General features: G+C 42.3%; 1 long non-coding RNA gene across 2 annotated transcripts; it reads right to left on the minus strand.

The window, feature by feature from the left end:
- Nucleotides 1-12,236: 12,236 nt before the first annotated feature.
- On the minus strand, nucleotides 12,237-14,669 carry LOC133733487 (uncharacterized). Of its 2 annotated transcripts, XR_009857733.1 has the most exons (6): nucleotides 14,241-14,669; nucleotides 13,978-14,108; nucleotides 13,708-13,843; nucleotides 13,544-13,621; nucleotides 12,640-13,355; nucleotides 12,237-12,534 (listed from the first exon to the last, which is right to left on the minus strand). It is a non-coding gene; the product is annotated as an uncharacterized LOC133733487 (long non-coding RNA). The 2 variants fall into 2 exon arrangements; XR_009857732.1 differs by lacking the exons at nucleotides 12,237-12,534; nucleotides 13,708-13,843 and having other exon boundaries at nucleotides 13,042-13,355.
- Between the last annotated feature and the right edge of the window lie 3,892 nt (nucleotides 14,670-18,561).

Consider the following 18,561-nt stretch of genomic DNA (forward strand, 5'->3'; position numbering starts at 1 on the left):
ACAGATCATGTGATCCATGCATGCTACTGGACCCCACCCAAATAAATGGTATCAAATATAAAGAAGCTGATCCCCCACTCTCTAAAGTCTAAACCCAATCTGACGATGTACTTAAAAAAAAAAATTTATTTTATAAAGAAGCAATAAAATAAGAGATAAAAGTGAGCACCCGGGTTCTCACAACAATGTATTCATTGCGCCCGAGCATCTTGATCTCTTTTTTGTTGCTATATGGTCATTGTGGAACAAGGGAATCTTCTGCGCAGAAAAAGAAAGAAGGAAATCTTGAACTGTTCTCCCTTTTTCTGCGCAATGGACTGTTCAATATTTGCATGAGTTCAAGAAAATGACATCCTGGCAGAGGAGACCAATTATGAAATGGGAGTGCCCTCCTAGGCATGGGCGGAAATAGGATTTGTAATATGGGGGGGTCGGAACATAAATAAATATATAACTAAAAGTAAAATAAAAAAGCTTCATAATTTTTTTTTTTTTAGATTTCGACTATAGCAAACAATCTCTTTATAGATGTTATTCTTCAACCCTTGTGATGAAACTTCAAATCTAAAAAATTAACCTTAAACCTTAAGAAAAAATTTCCTTATATATGATTGAATTCTAATAAATGAATTCTTATGAAATTAGTAAATAATTAAAGAGCTTTTTGACCAACATAATAATAATGAGAGGTTTTAGTATCACTACATTAATTACTGTGCAATAAGGAGTGGGGGGATGAAATCAGCTGTCTCAGATTTCTGTGTCTCAATTATGTCCCCTCAACATGATTGGTGCACAGAGATTAAAAAATGAAACAAAATATTAAGAAAATATTTTTTTAATCTCTGTGGACCAATCATGTTGAAAGGACAGAATTTGGATAGAATAATGGGGACAACTGATTTCATCCCAGGGGGGTCTGATTTGCTAAGTCATATTAACTTATATATAATTATAATAATTAATGTATTAATTAGCTGTTATATATGTTCAATTGATTTTGGGGGGGGGGGGGGGGGGGGGGGTGTCTGAACCCCTGCAGACCCTTTAATAGTTCCGCCCCTGCTCCTAGGGGAAGACTCAAGATTAACATAGACGGGGCCTCTGATGCAAAGCATGGTAATGGTGGTATTGAGGTGGTGGTGCGTAACGAGGAAGGTTTGGGAGTCGCTGCACTTGCAAGACTGTTTGTACATGCTCACTCCGCTTTCAATATGGTGGGGTGTCTGAACCCCTGCAGACCCTTTAATAGTTTCGCCCCTGCTCTTAGGGGAAGACTCAAGATTAACATAGACGGGGCCTCTGATGCAAAGCATGGTAATGGTGGTATTGGGGTGGTGGTGCGTAACAAGGAAGGTTTGGGAGTCGCTGCACTTGCAAGACCGTTTGTACATGCTCACTCCGCTTTCAATATGGTGGGGTGTCTGAACCCCTGCAGACCCTTTAATAGTTCCGCCCCTGCTCCTAGAGGAAGACTCAAGATTAACATAGACGGGGCCTCTGATGCAAAGCATGGTAATGGTGGTATTGGGGTGGTGGTGCGTAACGAGGAAGGTTTGGGAGTCGCTGCACTTGCAAGACCGTTTGTACATGCTCACTCCGCTTTCAATATGGAGGCTGAAGCTTGTAGAGCGGGGCTTTTTCTTGGTATTCATCAAGGTTGGTCGGAAATTGATATTGAGAATGACTCTACCCTTTTGATTGCTGCCCTTAATAGATGTGGGGAAAATTTCTCGGAGGTAGGTCAAGTTTTGGAGGATTGTAAGGCTTATATGTCTGCTTTTTAGTTTATCCATATTCAACATGATATCGAGAAACAAATGTTGTAGCTAATCGTTTAGCCCAACTTGCTAGATTTGATGTACTTGATGATATTTAGTTAGGGGAGACGCTTATCATTATTCAGGACATTCGATCTCTACGAGGATATTTGGTAACTTATCTTATGCAGCTCGGGGTTCAGGTTGTATGTCCCCTCTAAGTCGTTCTGTTTCTATAATAAATAATAACGGGCGTGAGGCTGAGCCTCTAAGTTAGGCTAGGTTTCAAATCCCAATTTTTTTTTAAAAATAAAAAATAAATAAAGGGTCCGGATCGAGGGACACCTTTTTTTTTACACAAATTTTGACACACCTTGTGAGCCATTAGATTTTAAAATGGTCAATGGTTCAGATTTATTGATTGAATGATGTCAACATACAACAAGGTGACATGGCATTACATATTTCTAATCTAAAATTAAACTTTTCTTCATTAAAAGAAAATTCAAAATTAAAATTTAGAAAACCAAAATCAACAAAAACTAAAAAGAAATAAAAGAGGAAGAAGAATAACAGAGTAAGGAGTACTATTCTTATCAATATTGTACACGATCAAAAGAAGAATAAAAAATAGCACAAGAACATGCCAAACGCCAAAAGGAACATTGTGGGAGTGGTCAATATTTCGAGCCTTAAACAGGGCAATTAAAAAGAAGTGATGGTGGAGGGTAAATGCAATTGTTACTACAGCCGTAAATGCAGCATTCAAACACGACAATCATTGCCGCCAATAAATGGTGGTTATTGCAGGTGTGAATACGGCCTTAATGGTGGCTTGCTGCTCAAATCACTGCAAATTTGCTGTGCAAGTTCACTTGCAGCGCACGCCAAAATGCACCTATAAATAGGCGGCTCGACATCGAGGTAATCCATCAAATTCCAATTCTCTCTACTCCACTACTAAGAAACGTATTGACTTAGGCATCGAAGGGTTTTCTGCAGGTACCCCGTCCTTCTCGAGCCGACGGTCAAACTTCAAGTCAACGCTCAAAGGAAGCTTCTCGATTGTTCCCGGTCAGCTCCCGCTCCAGTCCGCATTTATTGGTGAGTCAAAATCCTCTACGGAATTTTTCGTCACCAACAAGTGGCGCCGTTTATGGGAAACACTTATCCCTAAAAAGTGATAGCGGGAGCTGCCCTTGACGTGATTCCATTTCTGTCACTGAAGACTGGTAGTGAAGAAATTTCTCCCCACCAACTGCCGAATGGGTCCATCCCAAGCCCCATCAGCGACCTGAACTTGCCTCTAGCTGACGAGACGCAAAGGCTGAGGCAGGAACTCGAGCAATTTCAGAAGGAAAAGCAGGATCGCGAGGCTCGTCGTCGACGAAAACTTGAAAGGTTCCTACAGCTTGACAATGATTTGTCAGACGACGACGCCATCGGCGATCTCCATCAAACTAACAACGTAGTAGCAAACGCAGGCGCCAGCGACGTTATTGGAGGAATCTCTGGTGGACCCCTCGTCGAGGGGGTAGGAGGCACTTCGAATGGGGGGCAGAACAGTGGAACCGGATTAGGCCAATCCAAAAGGGCGCGCAACGAATCGTGGCGTGAGAAGATGGAAAAAATGATTGATGCATGCAGGCGTGTTGGCCCTCGAGAGCTCGTGGCCGAAATAGCGAGTGACGTCGGTAAGTCTCCGTTTACCGATGACATCCTCAATGCGGAAAAACCTCACAGGTTTGCCACGCCCGTGTTCTGAAAGTATAACGGAACAACTGACCCAGTGGATCATATTAAAGGGTACAAATAGCAGATGTCCATCGAGACAACTGATGAGAAATTGATGTGCAAGATTTTCCCCTCAAGTCTCATAGGATCGGCGTCGATGTGGTTTCAAGATCTCAAACTGCATGCTATACCAGATTTCGACACATTAAGTCGCGTTTTTATTTCACAATACTTCTGCACTAGCAAACAAAAGAAGGACTTGGCGACTCTGTTCAGTACTAAGCAGAAGCCAAGGGAAAAGGTAGGAAATTTTTTTGAAAGGTTTAGAGCTGAAATGTGCCATGTTAATTGTGATTTCCAATTTGCCTCAATCGCGTTCCGAGAAGGATTGTTTTTGGGAACACTGTTATACGAAAGTTTGCTGCGCGATCCGCCAAAGGACATGGACGACATCATTACAACGGTTCAGGGGGAGATCAGAATTGAAAAAACCAAAGAAGCACGTGAAGCCCAACTCACTGCCGTTGTCTCCTCGAGAGAAGTTGAATGGAATGACACAAAGAATGACATTCAGAGTAATAGACGAGGGAAGCCTCAAGATTATCCCCTTGAAGAATGGTTTACGATTCACCCCGTTACCATATACAAAAGACATAGTCATGAAGGAATATTTGAGAAGCCGCCCCCCCCCCCCCCCCCCAACCGGAGGCTAGTGACGAGGATGAGAGAAGTCGATATTGCCCGCTCCACGAGACAAGGGGGCACGGAATATATAAGTGTCAGACTGTCAGGGAGTGTGACTAGCAATCGTTACAGCAATGAAGGCTGGTAAACTCCTTCAGTATAAAATGATATAAATTAAGGCAATCAAAGGGTTCATGGAAAAGTCCACGCGCCGAAATTCATCTCGAGTAATGGAAAAGGTACGATAATATGGTGACTGTTCAAGTAAATCCAGAATATGTGTCTGGCCCAAACTCTAGGTTACTTGACCTAGTTGTAATACAGTTTTGAATTAGAGATATTCTCGGAGATATTCATAGATATCTCATTAATTGTACGATTATCTTTCCTTGTATAACTCTGATTCTATGTCTTGTAATCCTCTATATAAAAAGGCCCCTATTATCAATGAAAGCACGACTCAATTTTCTCCCAATTCGGTTTTCCTTAAACACGTTATCAGCACGAGCCCTAACCCTAGTTTAAAGAAGCCAAAACCCAAAATCCTTTTTCCTGTTTGCTGTCATTCGCCGTGCACCTCTCCTGCGCGCCCGTGCGCCTGTTCCCGTTGCAAGCCTCTGCCGCTACTAGTCTATGCACAAGTTTAGTCGCTTGCCCTTGCAGCACTGCATCCACCTAGCACCGGCTTCGTCAACTGCCTTGACCAGGATTGCAAACCAGTTGCAATCCTAACTTAGGATCGATAGCACATCTCTGCAGCCCAACGTCGCACGCCAGCAGCACACCGCACCTGCCACACATGCCCACAGCGCCTGCCCAGCGCAACCTGCCAGCAGCAGCCCCGCATGCCTCTCGTCTGCTAGTTTCAGCAACTGGGATTGATAGTAGTCTGTAATCCTATAACAAGGATTGAAACCACGCTGCAATCCTACAAATCGGTTCGCCCACACTAGGACTGAAGTTCGTCTGCAATCCTCTAGGTTTGATTCGCCTAGGACTGAAGGTCGTCTGCAATCCTACAACGAGGATCGAATACGCTCTGCAATCCTAAAAGGTATGGTTTACTAAAAGTTCCCGTTTTTGAAGTTTTTATTCTTTTCTCTTCTTTTTATTGGGGACTTGCAAACTCCCTTCTTCTACCACCCCTTTCTTCATCATAGGGGAGACCTAATTAAGTCGAACTGTGGGGGTTCATGCTCACTCCAAGCTTGGAGCTTGTTGAGATCTCCAAACTTAGAGTTTGTAGAGAATTTATGATTGACCACTTACGTCATTGTTTCGATCTAATCCAATACCTCTTGGAATTGAATTTCTTAGAAGCGATTACGCTCAGAAATTCCTAATTTCTTGGAAGCGATTACGCTCAGAAATTCCTAATTTCTTGGAAGCGATTACGCTTAGGAATTTTATATGTTTTCGTGGTAGCTTTTTCGCTCCAAAACTAACCATTTTTCTTGTTCTCTTTCATGATGAGTAACCTGAACAAATTGGACTTTGCTCCATTGGGAACAACTGGCTCTGGATATCACAGGTGGGTTCGTGATGTCCGCCAGCATCTCAAGGCCGATGGAATCCTGGATATGATTCTCGAGCCTAGCGAGGATGTGCTAACTGTTGATCAAGCTCAAGCTTGGGAAGTAAACAGAGCAGCCTTAGAGGCAAATAAGGCAAAAACCATCATCCTAATGACTCGTCATATGGATGATTCGCTCCAGTACGAGTGTATGAATGAAGAAGACCCCAAAAGGCTGTGGGTCTCACTCGAAGAAAGATTTGGCAACGTCCGTGACTCCCTGCTTCCTGACCTAGAAGTGAGATGGGATAGCCTCCGCTTCTGTGATTTCAAGTCAGTTCTTGACTACAACTCAGAAGCAATTCGCATTAAATCCTTAATGGAATTCTGTGGTAAAGAGATCACAAATGCGATGTTGATTGAGAAGACTCTCTCTACCTTCCCCGTCTCTGCATTGATGGTTGCTAAGAACTATCGAATCGATGTTACTGCAGGACGGATCACAAGGTTTCATGAGCTTATTGGAGTTATAAATGTCGCTGAAAAGCATGACAACATCCTTGTGAAGAACTATAATTCGAGATCCGTAGAAACAGAGCTTATTCCAGAATCCAATTATAGTCTCACCCCTAAGAGAGGGCGCCAAGAGCGAAACTCTAATCTTAGGGATACTTCTGGATGTTCTGGTCCATATAATCGCTCTACTTGGGAAGGTAGCCGCCAAAATAGGCGAACACGGAATCGAAGAGGTCAATGTGGAAAGAGAGAGGGAAACAACGCTTCTGGCCATGTTGGTAGCACCACAAACACTAAGAGCCATCTAAATGACGCTTTCAAAGCGCCTCAATCAATGGAGTCTGAGCAAAGAGATGTATGTTCTCGATGTGGAGTATCTGATCATTGGACAGACATTTGTAGAGCTCGTGAAGAAATTGTCACCTCCTACAAAGCATATTGTGAAGCAAGAGAAGCTCACTATGTGGAACAAGAAGATCAAGAAGATGATCTAGAGAGAAGGGTTAAAGACTACAAATCTGGCTGGGATCAATAGATCGCCAATTCTGTTTAAGTCTTTATTTTTCCAAGAGATGTAATAAGCAATTGCCATATACTTTGTAGTAAATGTCATTGGTTTAGTTTTTCTTCACATAGGCTCATCCAAAATGAGTATGATGTCTAGGAAGGTTTTGAGATAAGTGGTACTTAAGCGAGCTTTGCTCCACTGACATCTCTCTACTCACCTGGTCATATTTATTTTGGAGTTACCAAAAGAAGTCAAACGACTACCTTTTTTTTGCATTAGCTAGCATTTGGATTAGATTCTCCTACTGGTTAAGAGACAATGATGTACTCCGTTGGCTTATGAATAAAATTTTGAGTTCTTTTCATTATGACTCCATTTTGATTCTGAGCATATTACTCTTGTGACTACGATGGCTGGGTCATCAATATTAATTCAAGGACATGGAATAGCCCAAGTTCCCCTTGTCAAATGGCACCTTGATTACTGTCACAGAAACTCTCTACGCCCCTAGGGCAAATCACACCTATGAATAGCCAACGGATTCCATGCGAAAACGCATGTAGAGAACGGAAATGAGTTCCTTTGCAATACCTCTAATGATTGCGAACATCGCATATTAGAGAAGTTTATGTGTCTGTCCAGCAGACTCTATGTCACTATTCGAGCTATTAAATCCAATAAAGTCATGAGAGAAGATCTCTTGGATTTAGACACATATTGGCTTTGTCACGACAGGATAGGTCATCCTAGTCATGATATGATGATCCGTCTACTAAAGACTTCACACGGACATCCATTCTTTCGAGCGAAACAAAGCATGAATTCAAAGTTGATTCCTGGACTAAGTGTGACCGTCGTCGCTGCCTCTGGCACCGCTACCGTCCACCACCGGCCTTGGGCTGGCACAGTCCCTATCCATGACGCAACTGATGACATCCATCATGGTGATGGCACCCCAGGTGATGCTACAATCACTGCATTTGCTTCAAATAGCGTTTCAGATGCTCAGGCCCAACCAAAATCCTCATTGGTTGCTTCTAAAGCCTCTTGCTCGTTTTACAAAGCCCGTTCCTTAGGGAAATTAGGATTGAGACCGTCCTATGCAAATGATATGAAAATACTCATTCTGTTCTTACATAGAATCCATGGGGATTCTGTGAACTGATTCAACCAACTTGCGGACGTTTAAATATCTCATGATGATTGGTTGACACGCAAACATGCTGGTCACGTGTTGTACCATTGTCCACTTGTAATGCTGCTTATGCTACACTCCTAGCAAAATTCATATGACAACGGGCTCACTCCCCAGATCATCCTATTCCGTCAATTGGACTTGACGATGCTAGAGAGTTTACATCGAAGACTTTCGATGGTTATTGCAATTGGACTGATGTTGGACATCATATTCCCATGAACACACCCAAAAGGTCTCGCGGAAATGACTACGATGGTAGTCAGGAAATTGGTAATGCGCACCATTCTCCTTATATCCGCTTAGGGTGATGCAATATCGCATGCAGCTATGCTAATTCAACTACGACCCACTGCTACTCAATCTACCTCTTAGGGTGACTGGGTACAAGTATCGTACTTACGCATATTTGAGTGTGCCATTTATGTGCCAATTGCGCCGCCACAGCGCTCTATGATAGGTCCTTACAGACGAATAGGCAACTACGTTGGATTTGAGACTCCAACAATCGCGCTACTTAATGACCTTGCAAGGCAATCTACTTACCGCTAGATTTGCGGGTTCTCACTTTGATGAGACAGTCTTCCCGTTGTTAAGGGGAGATAAGAACACGTATGTTCAGCAGGAATGACAGGAATTGTCGTGGCCTGTCCCCACTATGTCTCATCTCGATCCCCGTTAAAGTGACGAGATCACACAAATATGCTGCAAACATGCCTGCAAGGAAGGACGTCCCTACGAGAGGACGTAGCACCACCCTACAAGGAGGTAGGCATGGCGCCAACGCCAAAGAGAGTGGCACTCTGGCGTTATAGGTCATGGCTCCAGCTAGGATGCATGGGAGGCCCATGGGTTCGAAGGATACTTTGGCACACTCCAATCCTTTGATCATCGATACTCAAAATTCGTCTCATGAGTATCTTCCGGATTAAGGTTACCATTGGGGGACGCCTCAACGTCAGAACCTATTCATGATAATATAGATCTCTATGAAAATTACACTAGTGTACATGAGACGTGGGATAGAAACTCCATCATAATTGATGATGTAGTCACGCATTTCGTTGCGCATGAGTTTGTTGAGTCTGATGATATCGAACCATGCTTCGTTGATGAATGAATGCCAACATAGAGAAATTTGGCCTAAATGGAAAGATACGATCCAGGTTAAGTTAGATTCTCTAACGAAGAGGAAGATTTTTGAGCCAGTGATGCCAACACCTCCTAACATAAAATCTATTGACTAATGGGTCTTCGTTAGAAAGCGTGATGAGAAAAAGAGATGACAATCTCGCCTTATGGCGCAAGGCTTCTCACAAAACGCCCTGGAATCGACTACGATGAGATATATTCTCTCGTAATGGATGTCACTACACTCCACTACCCTGTCAGTTTGGTAGTATCCGAATAACTGATCATGTAGCTTACGAATGTGGTCACTACGTATCTCTATGGGGATCTAGATACGGAATGTACATGAAGGTTCATGGTGAACTTCATTACCCAAGTCAAGTGGCTCTAGACCACGGAGCGCATTTTACAAAGAGCTTGAAACGCTCACTAAAGTGACTACTTAATTGGGAAGAGATATGCCCATAGTTTCCATAACAAGTTTCAGATTCCATCGCGGTTCATGTTGGACATGATCTTCATTGGAAGCCCTTAAAGAGTTAAGGGAAACCGCTGAACACTTGAAATCCAAGTTTGAGATGAAGGATTTTGGGAGAACACGATTATGTATCGGTTTGGAACTTGAGCATCGTGTTGATAGATGCTTAGGCATTTTGACAAGGTCAAGTCTTCAAGCACCCCCATGATCGTCCGTAGTCTTGATCCTAAAAAGGATCCTCTTCGTCCAAAGGATGATGACGAAGACGTGCTAAAGGCATAAGTGCCTTACTTAAGTACAATAGGCATTATTGTACTTAGCTCAATGCACAAGACTGAACATCTCATTTGCAGTAAACTTGTTAGCTAAGATATAGCTCTGCGCCAACGTGACGCCATTGGATTGGTGTAAAAGATATCTTTCGGTACTTGATATGTACGATTGATATGTGCTTGTTCTATCCCTACAGAGAGACGATGGATTCAGACCCATCACACACCGGGAACGCCGCCAACACTGGCCTGCGTCCGCTATCCCCATCCCAAAACGACATGTGTTTTGGAAGGTTTTACTGATGTTGGGTATCTCTCTGACCCACACAAAAGTCTTCCCAAACTGGTTAAGTGTTCACCATGGGTAAAGACTGTGATATTTTGGAGGTCTACAGAACAGACCCTAGTCTCTATACCTTCGAACAATGCAGAGATCATTGCTCTTCACGAAGTGGTTCGTGAATGTATATGGATTGGATCCATAATTATGCATGTTCGAACAATTGTGGTTTGAAGTCTACCATAGATGAGCCTAAGAGCATATAAGATAATGCTGCTTGTTTTGAAGCAAGGCTACATCAAAAGCGACAACACCAAGTATAATCAGCAACAACAGACTCTCCTCAAGATTAAAGTGAACTAGGTTCAATTTGAGGACAGTGCGGCAGGCTTGCTTACTAAGTCATTGCCTAAATTCCACTTTCGGGAAACATGTTGGTAGCATTATTTGCGAAAGTTATCCAAACTCCCATGACCGTAGTCATCAGGGGGAGATGCAGACATTAGGGGGAGATGTCTACATGTATGGTCTCGAAACGTGAATGGTGTGTTGTGCTCTTTTTCCCCTTCGACCGAGGTTATTTTTGTCCCACTAGGTTTTTGTTACTCGGCAAGGTTTTTTAATGAGGCAACGAGAGAAGCACCACGTTTGGGCGACACAAGGGGGAGTGTTCAAGTAAATCCAGAATATGTGTCTGGCCCAAACTCTAGGTTACTTGACCTAGTTGTAATAAGGTTTTGAATTAGAGATATTCTCGGAGATATTCATAGATATCTTATTAATTATACGATTATCTTTCCTTGTAGAACTCTGATTCTATGTCTTGTAATCCTCTATATAAAGAGGCCCCTATTATCAATGAAAGCACGACTCAATTTTCTCCCAATTCGGTTTTCCTTAAACAGTGACTTCATTTTGATAAAAAGATGGCACAATTCATAAAACTCAGGAGAAAAATAAAAAAGTTTAAGTGATTGTTGCGCGTGTTGATATCTCATTCGAGAGACTATTGAAATTATGTATTTTGTATTTCTAGCCTGAATAATATCACTGGGACTGGTTCCTCGAGTAGGACAGTCCTATTTATATGTATGACTGGTTCCTCGAGTAGGACAGTTGCATTCAATTTGTAGAAACTAGTTCCTCGAGTAGGACAGTTGATTTGATTCGCAGGAGCTGGTTCCTCGAGTAGGACAGTTGCCTTAATGGTTCGAAACTGGTTCCTCGAGTAGGACAGTTACATTTGATTCATAGGAGCTGGTTCCTTGAGTAGGACAGTTGCCTTAATGGTTCAAAACTGGTTCCTCGAGTAGGACAGTTACCTTAATGCTTCGGGTAGGATGGCGTGCCTCACCCTCGCCGGCGGTGGGGTGGGATGATGGACCATACCCTCGCTGCAGGCGGGGGTGGGATGGCGTGATGGATTTTAAACTTGCAGGATGTGGAGGTTATGCAATTGGTACTGCATCCGACCTCTACGGGGAATGGGGGCAATATATACACTACTAGAATTTTGGTCTTTGACATCGGCCAGAAACCGATGTTAAAAAAAAAATCGTCCGATGTCTTAGTGGGTGATGTTAAAGATCATGAAAACCCAGACATCGGTTTTTAGCCGATGTTAAAAATAACTCTAGACATCAGTTTCTTATAATGTATCGATGTATAAAATGACTCCAGACATCGGTTGATTTATAAAAAACTGATTTCGTTTCATCTTGTGACATCGTTTTACGAAAGAAATTGATTTATATATCAATATTAGACATCTGTTCTATAGATAGAACTGATGTTCTTAGTCATTTATGACATCAGTTTGTTATATTAAGTTGTTGAGTTTTCGTTCTTTTTGCTTCAATTTCTAGTTTAAAAGTGGTTTTCTTCTTATGTCCATAAATCAGTTTCTTCACTAGAAAATTATCACCTTGAGAATAGTCAGCATACAAGTGGTAACCAAAAGAAAATTCTCATTAATACTATTTTTGATAAAAAGTGTACAAAGAGTAGGGAGAAGGGGACATATGGCCTAAACTTCTCCATATACAAAACAAAAGGCTTGCAAATAAGTAAAACGGTCATTGTGTACCATTCTATAAGCTAGCAAGGCCATCTTTGCACTACTTTCGATCTGCAAAACAAAAATAAAAATGAGATTAAGTTATACCAAGCTATCGACTTCCACACAGATGAATTTAGAATCTTCTAGATCCATACCTTCTCATCATTGGTTACATGGACACTCACACCAATTGACTGCAGACAACCAAACTCTTAATCAGAAAACAAAAAAGATTACAGGGAAACCATACCCAGAGGTATTACTTTATATTATAAATGCACAAGTGGTGATAAACCAGATTGGGATGCAAGCAACCACAATGACTACAATATTTTACATAGGATGTTTTAGAAGCGAAAGGCCCCCCTTCAGCAATAGTACTAGATACAAGCTCACTATACATCCTGTTGAAAATAAATACATCCATGCATATCACTACAATATTTGAAATGAAGATATATAACCGGACAACTGAAACTCGACTAACATCTGAAAATGTTGGTTTATACCTGTAGACATTAAGCATGTCGAAAAAGATCAATGAAATCTGGGTTAAGAGAAATGTTCCAAGAGATCAATGAAAATGTTGTTTCAGCGTGGGGATTTTCTACCCATTCTTCCATTGCCATATGCTTTCTCTAGATTAAAAAAAAAATATTAGACTGGAAGACGACGAAAGTAAACAATAAGATGACGTCACTTACACTTGACACATCAGTAAAACTATCTTCATTAGAAGCAACTCCATCTTTTGTCTGCTTTGGAGGTTTCCTTCACTGGTACTACTATATGACCAGTGATTGAAATTGAGCATTAACCCTTTCTGGCTTGGAATTGTAATTGTCCGTTACAAATCTAAAAGTGTCTTTAATCATTTCTTTAACACCTCAAGAAATGCCTAAAAAACTAACATGATACAACAAAGTGAACAAGGACTCCGCATGAACAAATCACAATAGAAGGCAGAAAGACAACAAACAAGACAAGATAAACTGCCAACAAATCAACCTAATCAAGCGACAACCTATAAAATACAGCTGCTTTCCATGAAATGATTATAGAAGAAAGAGTGTAGGTTTGAAGTTCCCCATAAACAGAAGCCATAAAAAGTTTCCCAGAACCCAAGTCTCTCCCAAAGCTAGCTTTTCCACCACTGCACCTATATAGACTTCAAAAATCCTTTTATCTCTTTCAATCCAAAGCACACAGCTGAAGTGTTCTTAGTCTGAAACCAAATCACAACTGTTAGTGAGAACTAAACCCCCATGCAGAGTATTGAGTATGCCATTACAGGGCTAGAATCTTTCAGCTTCTGATTTTAACAGAGGATTATGAAACAATTAGATCTTACAGAAAGATAAGAAACATAACCACAACATCTATTCTAGGCGGTAGACAGTGAAGTAATCATACCCTTGAGGGAAATGGTAGCCTTTGCGTGGACATTCTTCATACACACATACATCTAGCAAATGCCCAGCTGAGTGAAGCCTGGACAAAACAATCACCATTAACCAAAACACAATTTCCTAATAAGCACTAAAAATTAGTCCAAAATCAACATAATAACCACTCACATATCATATCAATTCGACCATATTAACCATAGCTCTTGATTCAAATACCCAATCTTAGAACCATTTCTTCACTAAGCCATGGATTCTCACTTCACAGATTCGCAATTTCATCTCTATCATATTCAAAAACATATTCCTAGTGTTTCTGAAAGATGAAAACATAAAAAATCTCAGGGTATAACAAGTCCAAATCAATCAAACCAAACCAAATCAAATCAAATCAGGAACTGAATCCAGAACAGAAAAGGAAAAAAAAAAAAAAAGTCTTACTGAGAAGGGAAGAGAGCCATTGGGGAGCAATAGAGGTTGATAGAAGCCATTTGCTGCGTCTGTGTTGTTTCACCAAACCTCTAAAAGCTCCAAATCTGTGTCTGTGTTAGTCTGGTACACTAGCTTACCTCCTATTTATTGACCCAAAATAGCCACCAATTAACACCACGACATCGAAATCGAAACCCCAAATTTGAAATTGGGATCCATCATTTCGTTTTGTGAAACATGAACAATAAGCAAAATGGAAACAAATAAATTACCAGGGTTTTGACGATCCTGTGCTGGTTGGACTTAGTGGCCGTATAGTTAGATCTGAAGGCGGAGGCGCGTTCTCCTTGGAGGCTTGCCGGAGCTAGGGTTTGGCGATTGGGGAGGCTCTATCATCGAAATTGTGGTGCAGTGGCATAGACTTCATCTACGTCAATTCCAGAGAGAGACATAGAGGGTTTTAGAGAGAGAGAGAGAGAGAGAGAGAGCTTGCCAGCGGTTAATGAGGGAGAGAGAGACAGTAAGGGAGTGAGCAGAGGAGAGGGAGGCGGTGGTGGCCGTGAACAGAGAGCGGGAGAGAAAGAGAAAAGGGGTAGGGTTTCGGGGAAGAGCCAGACAGAAAATGGGTTGTCAGTTCTTTCGGAGATAGAGTGAGGATGAAAATGGGTCGCCAGAGAGAATGGGAAAACTGACGAAGTGTGGGTGAAATGGAAATTTTGTTCCCCGCGAGTTGAAATTTTTAACTTAATCTTTTCCGCGTTTTTTAAAATTTCAGAATCAAATCATAGACATCGGTCAACAGTAATAAACGATGTCAATTATATGCATATAAATCGGAATTTGAGGAATCGATGTTAATGATATTTTTTTACATCGCGTGCATTCCTGACCGATTTAATTGTTGTGATGTCTAAGGCCAAAATTCTAGTAGTCATCCCCGGAAGATGTTAAGAAGCAGTGCGCGGAGGGCAGACCCTCCAATACGGTTTGGGTTCAAATCCTATAATGTATCATTTTTGTTTGAAAGGCTCCGTGCCTCGAATATTCTACCTTTGTTTTGTTTTTCTTTCTGAGCGACTCCACAAACAAGAAAAACAAGGGGGCAAATAGGGGAATGGAATACCCACCAAGCCATGGAAACGCCGATGACGGTCATTGCGGTCGTCGTCGTCGTCATCATCTAGGCTAACGTCGGGGTCGATGCTGCGGTTATTTCCAGGATGCCTACGTCAAAGACGTCGAGATTGGCACCCTCGTCGAGGTCTGCACCATCGAGGTTGACACCGACGTCGAGGGCGACGCTGAGGTTATTGAGAAAGACATCACCGACGTCGAGGTTGGTGCCGACGTAGAGGTTAGCGCCGAGGTTATTGAGAAATAAGTCACCGACGTCGAGGTTGGCGCTGAGGTTATTGAGAAAAACGTCACTGAAGTCGAGGTTGGCGCCGACGTCGAGGTTGACACTGACGTCGAGGTTAGCGCCGAGGTTATTGAGAGCGACATCATCGACGTCGAGGCTGGCATCGTAGTTATTAAGAAGGACGTCACCGACGTCGAGGTTGGTGTTGAGGTTATTAAGAAAAAGTCACCGACGTTGAGGTTTACGCCGCAGACATTAAAGAAGACGTCATCGACTCCTACGCCGACGTCGGCATCGTGGTCATTGTGAAGGAGACGTCACGACGTCGCAGAATGTTAGGTGACTAAGAAGGGAAAAGAGGAAGAGTTTCGCAGCAGGGTACCTCAGGCTCGGAGTCTGGTTTGAGCTACGCTGAGGGCACGGCTTAGGAACGAGGCAGCTCAGCGGGGACACCGAGCGCAGGCGAGACTAGAAACTTGACTTAGACGCTGTGGGCGAGGCACTGGAGACGCCACAAGCAGACGAGTCCGCGACGCAAAGACCCGACACTAGAATGGCTGCAAGACAAAGGCAGATCTGAGTCTTGATTTGGGCGCGTCAGCGTCGGCGTCATCGACGAGATGAGATGCCGACTCTAAACAAGGAACGAGGATCTTCTTATACGGGCATCTACATTTTCAACACGTGTTGATCAAGGCCTAGATGAAATTCAAAGAAGGGTGCCCAAAGATAAATATAAAGATGTGGAGCCCATAGAGAAATTTGAGTTTTGGAACATTTCTCTTGGGATGAATTCCCAAGGAGAAAATTTGGGGGCATTGTGGGAGTGATCAATATTTCGAGCCTTAAACAGGGCAATTAAAGAGAAGTGATGGTGGCGGTAAATGCAACTGTTACTACAGCCGTAAATGCAGGAGTCAATGCAGCATTCAAACACGACAATCATTGCCGCCAATAAATGGTGGTTATTGTAGGTGTGAATACGGCCTTAATGGTGGCTTGCTGCTCAAATCACTGCAAACTTGCTGTGCAAGTTTACTTGCAGCCCACGCCAAAATGCACCTATAAATAAGCGGCTCGACATCGAGGTAATCCATCGAATTCCAATTCTCTCTACTCCACTACTAAGAAATGTACTGACTTAGGCATCAGAGGGTTTTCTGCAGGTACCCCCCCCCCCTCCTCGAGCCGACGGTCAAACTTCAAGTCAACGCTCAAAAGAAGCTTCTCGATAGTTCCTGGTCAGCTCCCTCTCCAGTCCGCATTTATTGGTGAGTCAAAATCCTCTACGGAATTTTTCGTCACCAACAAACATCGATCGTCTTCTCTAACTTCAAGCTCTCATCGTCCTTTCCAACTCCAAGCTCTCATCTCTATCCTCCCAATTACTTTGCTAATTGGAACTAAACATTACTTACAACAAGAACACACATATGTATTTATCTTGTTCTGTTGTCGACGTATTTATCTTCGTCTTCGTCTTCCTCTATTCTCCAATCACTTCCTCTCCATGTGGTACTAATCAAAGCTCCTATCTTTTTTTGGTTTATTGGGTTCTTTGGATTCTACTTTTCTCGTCAAGACTGTATCTTTCTATATATGTTTGTTAGCAGTACTAGCAAAACAAGCCTTTTCACACGGTAAAGGTTGTCACATACCTTTACACGGATAAAAATTGTGTATAATGTATTATACTACACATAGATTTCTGTGTGAATACAGTTTTCACACAAAATGTCGTGATATTACTGAAACATATTAAATGTTTTCTAATGTTTCATACAGACATATGTGTGAATGTTTTGATATAATTATGTCTCCACATAATTAAAGTCTCGTATTGTTTTGATACAATTATGTCTCCAATTGAAAACGAGACTTTTGATATATGTGTGTGAATGGTAGTTTCTTGAGTAAATGTGGATTTCATTAAATGCATGCCAAGATGGCCATTACATATCATTCTGCTACCTTCAACTAGACAGTTCAAGAAATTGTAGTATGAGAACTACTGTGATACATAGGGATAAACCACATATATTCGAACTAATTGCTCACTTATTAAAGCGAGCCTATGACTATGGAGACACTAAGGCATAGTGCATAGGCCTAGCACCACATAAACCTAGTTTGTGCCTTTGCCCTTCAAGCAAGGGCTAGGAGATTTTGTCAAAAACAATTGTCCAGTCCATTGAGAGATATGGCCGAACAGCAGGGTGAAGTAGGCCTTACAGCTGCCCAAATTAACTCTTGAAGATCCGAATTGACTCATTAGTGAAGAGCCCAAGCCCATTATGCACTTCTTTCATCTGCATTTTTTGGCCCACAACAACATTGAGGAGCCCATTGCCAAGAGCCTGAAGCATGGGCCCAACAGTTTGCCCTAACCAATTTGGGCCCAAAACACTAGGGCAGTAGCACCACTGCCACAGTTCACCTCCGATCGTAGGACAGTCAATAGTTTCCATTGCAGCAGCCCTAGAGCCACCACCATAGCCACGAGTTGCCCCGTTGCGGCCTACCACTTCCCAGAAACCTCGCCTCCTCCCAGCGGGAAGATCAATAGTTGTTAGAATCCGTCGCCGGGTTGCCACAGACGAACCCATAGCACTAGGGAAGCGTAACCAGACTACGTGGCCACCGCCACCATCATCGATACCGCTTTCGCATTGAACAGAAACAAGGTCACAGAGTCGAGCCGCCTCTGGTATTAAGAGTTGTGAACAAAACAATTTCGAGACAGCCAAGTTGCAACCCATGCCCAGAGATCTGGAAATCGGGTTACCACCCAGACTCAGGCTGCCATCGAGCCACCATGACAAGCTACCCGACCACGGGGTCAGTCTAACCAATAATAAACCAGAAGCATCATGCCCAGAAGGTAGGAAGAGGATCGGACCCAAAAGCCTTGGGATTGGAAGCTGGCAGGAGCCGACATGTTCATCACCAGCCTGAGAAGGCGGCGTTAGTAATAGTGCGAGAACCAGCACGACTAGGGTTTTCATTTTTTCATTTGAGAGAAGTCTTAATTTTCGAGAAACTCTGTTTTAGACTTTTAGTCTGTATTCTTCGGTGTGAAATTACAGAAAAAATGTGTGAATGGCAGTTAGGCACATCATTAAGTGTGAATATATTAAAAGATAAAAGATAAATTTATATCAAATAATTTTTGTGTGTCATAAATATGTGTCAATTTTATTTTAAAATAAACAGAAAACAATTTAAATACGTAA

The sequence above is a fragment of the Rosa rugosa genome, chromosome 2, assembly GCF_958449725.1.
Source record: "Rosa rugosa chromosome 2, drRosRugo1.1, whole genome shotgun sequence".
Lineage (NCBI taxonomy): Eukaryota > Viridiplantae > Streptophyta > Magnoliopsida > Rosales > Rosaceae > Rosa > Rosa rugosa.